This window comes from Habropoda laboriosa, unplaced genomic scaffold (genome assembly GCF_001263275.1).
Source record: "Habropoda laboriosa isolate 0110345459 unplaced genomic scaffold, ASM126327v1 scaffold193, whole genome shotgun sequence".
NCBI lineage: Eukaryota > Metazoa > Arthropoda > Insecta > Hymenoptera > Apidae > Habropoda > Habropoda laboriosa.
The window spans coordinates 758,623-763,989 of record NW_017100342.1 but is presented as its reverse complement, the minus strand read 5'-3'; positions in this window follow the sequence as shown (position 1 = coordinate 763,989).

Here is a 5,367-nt window from a genome sequence, read left to right as displayed (position 1 = left end):
TTTTGGAATATTCACATTCTCATTTATGTGAAAATTTATATTATTAAATATTGTTGTATGTATTATATTATGTCCATTAAAACACTCTTATTGTCATTTTCATAAAAAGGTTAGGAAAATACATATTTTGATTAATACAAGTATAATTGTTCTAAAGAAGTTTTCGTTTCAATAATATTATGTTTTAGTGAAATTACTAATTTATTTATGAAATATTAAAACTGAAGTTTTATATCAACCAATAATAGTACAGATGACGTTATAGGATAGATTGAACATCTTATGGGACTTTTTGTTCGCGGTACGAGGGCCGAGAGAGCCCCTTACTATTTTCGTGTCGCTCCCAACGTTACCGACACAGCATAGAATAAGATTACAATATTAACAGTAGTTGGAATTACAACTAAATGTAACAATAAAGAATACAAATAAGAAGATAACGTAATTGTTTATTATTAATGATTCACCACACGCGCATGTTCTATTGCTGTCAAAAGATCACGAACAGTTCTACCCACGCAAACCAATGTATACACGGATTTTATTATGTAGAGATACCAAAAGAGGATTTGCTACATCTGTCGACTTTACCATCTTTGATGGTTGGATTGTATATACAGTATATTCTCCCCAAGTGTCAGACCGTAAGGAAGCTAAACCTGACACTCCTAGAGTCAGGGACTACGTTTTCGAGCCTCGCGCCCGTCTTTGTAGTTTGCCGAACGTAGACAAGGACAGCGAATAAAAGATAAGCATAAAACGTGAATCAAGGCAACTAAACGATATAAATATCAACTTTTTTAATTTTACGTTTTTTTATCTCGCAATTTTTCTTAACATATTGATGAGATTTTTCTAATAAAAATGACATAAAACACGACATAATTTGAACAACATATACTTATTAACACGTTCCCTGTCACGCCAGATTTACAGGTTGCTGTCAGGCGGCCAAAATTCTCGCATATATTCCGAAAACCGATTTTTAATTGCGAAACACTACTGAGACGGTTTAATTTGGGGCAGCCAGCTCATATTTGAGCTGGCAATACACAACACAACTAACTACTAAACCAAATCACCAGAAAAAAACCCATTTTGGTAACTCACTGTTCGCTGATTAAACAGCTGAGCTTTGCAACGTGGATTTGACTGCATTTCCTCCTTCCTTCCTCCCAGTTCCGATCGATTTTGCAAGACTCACAAACTTACAAAGTGTAAGTCACTGTGGAATGGACGACGCGAAAAGTACTTCGAAACGCGATTTATTTCAGTTTTATTCAGAAAGGGAGAAACCGCGAATTTATATTATTTTCAATATTATTATAGAACTAAACTTTCGTAGAACGCGAGTGAAAAATTGAAAGAATCAAAAGAAAAAACGAGAATTCGTATCTTTTTCGATTCTAGAATATAAGAAAATTTGAATAAAATACGCGACGAGAATGGGGGAGAAGCATAAGTTAAACGCGTAAAAATATTCAATAATAAACGAACTAGGGATGAAGCTATTATTTCAATACGCAATGTACTGACTCTAGTATTTACTAAAATTCAAAAATTCTCGTATGACTTCCGAAAATAAATTATTAATTACGGTAAACTAGTGAGACGGTTTAATTTAGGGTGGACATAGTGCACGAGTGTAGTCCACTCGTTTCAAATCAGCTCACAATATACAATAATAAATCAACTAACCACTTTACACGCAATTCATGCAAATTCCTTGGATGGTAAATTATTAGTAAACAAAATAGCAAGTCATAAAATAAATTCAATAACAGAGAAAGTAAAGAAAAATTTCAAATTAATGCTGTAACGAAAAAGCAACCTCTCAAAGTCATTTCAATATCCTATTCGACAAGTCTGAAGAACAACGATGACTAAAATTCAAATGTTTATTTCCCTAAACCTTCAAAATAATTTCGAAATATTTTATTCGAAGCGGAGTATTCCAAGTCAGTATCGATAATTGAAGAAATTATTTGATTGTATTTAAAAGAACCGAAAGCAGAATATTTAAAGTCTGATATTAAATGTCTAGCAAGTACCAGTAATTGGTAAAATGATTTATATTTCTTTTAAAAGCTGGTAGTGTATTATTTTTGTTTTAATTGTGCTGGGATTTGTTGGTTTGTTAAGGGAGGATAATAGCGAATAACGTGTGAAATTTGAAAATGAGAGTAAATAGGAACGATTGGATAACGAAATTGGGAGAGTTAGAGAGAATGTGTGAACAGACGAGAAGAAGAGAGGTAAATGATCCAACATGAGAATGTAAGTGTATATTTTTCGGTAATTACTTTATAATTGCTTTATAATTACTTTATAATTACCGATTAGTGGAGAATATTGTTTACATGCAATGGAAGTTTACTGGTGATGTTTATAATTTCGAAAATTCAGGTAGAATTGTAAATATACTGTATCGTAATTCGAATTTAAGTAAATTAGGTTGAACTGCAGTACACAGACGTTACTTTAGCTTGAAATAAATTCGAAACATAGAATTCACAGAGAAAACACTGCGAAACAGCAAAACGTAAACGTTACAATTGTTATAACATGTAAGCAAAAATTTCAGAATTAATTATACGAGTATTTCTCATAAGATTACCGTTACAAGAATATTTCACGTTTATTAATAATTTTATAAGAATTAGGAATATTAATTCACTTTGTTAAAATGCAAAAACTAATAATTTTACAGCAAGTGTTAAGAATTAGGAGCAGCATTCGTTACAAGTTCCACAAGGATACTGAAAGAAAAATTTCAAATTAATTTCAATTGCTATTACGAAAAAGCAACCTCTCAAAGTAATTTCAATATCCTATTCGACAAGTCTGAAGAACAACGATGACTAAAATTCAAATGTTTATTTCCCTAAACCTTCAAAATAATTTCGAAATATTTTATTCGAAGCGGAGTATTCCAAGTCAGTATCGATAATTGAAGAAATTATTTGATTGTATTTAAAAGAACCGAAAGGAGAATATTTAAAGTCTGATATTAAATGTCTAGCAAGTACCAGTAATTGGTAAAATGATTTATATTTGTTTTAAAAGGAAAATTTCTAATAGGTATTAGTTAAAATGAATTGTTATTCAGTCTATTGTATTGAAATTCTAATTGATTCTAATGTATACAAGTGTTACAAGAAGGCTGAGTGTGTACAGGGTGGACACTGACTCTAGTATTTACTAAAATTCAAAAATTCTCGTATAAATTCCGAAAATAGATTATTAATTACGGTAAACTACTGAGACGGTTTAATTAAGGGTGGGCATGGTGCTGCTTTAGTTTGAAATGATTTATAAACACATAATTAACAGAGGAAAAACCGTGAAACGGCAAAACGTCTACATTCTAATTGTTATAACATGTAAACAGAACTTTAAATTTAGTGTAAACAGAAAAAATATATAATACAATTTATTTCACGGTATTGCAACAAATAAACGTTGAATCAATATTTAATTCGTATAAAAACAATTATTTAACGTAATAATTTTACCTTCACTATGGCTATTTTTAATCTACGACCACAGGTCAACCTGATTTCTAATCCTTACGAACTTTAAATTCAGTCTAAACTGAGAAAATATATAATACAATTTATTTCACGGTATTGCAACAAACAAACGTTGAATAGATTCTTAATTCGTATAGAAACATTTATTTAAAATAATAATTTCACCTTCACTATGGCTATTTTAAATTTACGACCAAGGGTCAACCTGATTTTTAATCCTCCGAACTTGATTTCACAACGAGAAAGTAATAAGATCGTTGAAACGTACTTATTTGTCAAAGAAACTTGCAAAAATGTATAAATAATAATATGTAATGTTTTAACAAATTTTTGGAAGTATAAATTAATAATAAAATTGTGAAAATTAATAAATTATACGTTATTATAACATTAATAGAATTATGACTAAACCGAAGTTCGAAGTCGAGTATTTAAAGTCTGATATTACGTGCCTAGCGAGTGCCGGTAATTGTTAAAATTTGTTTAATAATTAGTAATAGAAATTCTAATTGATTCTAATGTATACAAGTGTTACAAGAAGGCTGAGTGTGTACAGGGTGGACATAGACTAGCTAGTAGCCCCCGACTCATTCACCCTTTATACTGGGCCATAGACACTTCGCGGCAAATTAGTCTTAAAGGTTCTGAGATGTGAATAGAGTGGTCGGGGGCTACTAGCTAGCCTATGTCCTCTCTATACACACTCTGCCTTCTCAAACTTAACATACACTAGCATTCTGAATTATCGATACTTGGAAAGTTACTATTAGACTTTGAATTTTTCTTTTCTTTTTAATTAAACTAAATTGGTTCTGCATTTATTAATGCTTATGGGCAAGTACTATCAGACTTTGCATATTCTACATGAAATTTTTATTTTGAAATTAATTTCAGTAAATTCCAAGTATCGATATTTATTAATAAATTATTATCGGTCTTTAAATATTCCCCTTCGAATCGGAAATCGCGAAATTAGTTTGAGAGTTTAGGGAAATCGAGATTTTTATTTTGGATTAGGATGGAATAGGTAGGAATAGGATGTTGATTTCAAACGAATTCGAGGTTCTATTATACTAATGAAAATTTTCGGCGTTTCAGGTGTTTATCGAAATTAATTCAAAATTTGTCGTTACAGCTTAATAATATTTACTTTTATTTCAGCTATTGAATCTAATTTGAAATTTTCTTTCAGTTTCTTGAATTTCTTTTATTTTTACAATTTTTCTATGATTTTCTCTGATATTGAATTGATTTTACGACTTGTTACTTTGTCAACTAATAATTCACAGCTATCCAAGGATTTGCATGATTTGCATGATGTAGTTAGTTGAATTATTTTATTTTATATTGTGATTTGCTGATTTGCAACGAGTGGACTACACTCGTTGCACTGTGCCCACCCTAATTAAACCGTCTCAGTAGTTTACCGCTAATTTTCTGAATTTTTCAATTTTTATAAATACCAGAGTCGGTGAATCGCGTTTTGAAACAATAGCTTCATCCCTAGTTCGCTTATTATTGAATATTTTTACGCGTTTAACTGATACTTCCCAATTATCGTCGCGTATTTTATTCAAATTTTCATCTATCGTAAATTCAAAAAAGATATCTACTCGCGTTCGTTCTTTTCTTTCAATTTTTCACTCGCGTTCTACGAAAGTTTGCTTCAATAATAATATTGAACGTAATACAAATGCGCGATTTCCCCCTCACTAAATAAAACTGAAATAAATCGCGTTTCGAAGTACTTTTCGCGTCGTCCATTCCACAGTGGCTCACGATTCGTGAGTCTGTGAGTCTTGGAAAATGAACTGGAACTGAAAATCTGAGTGGA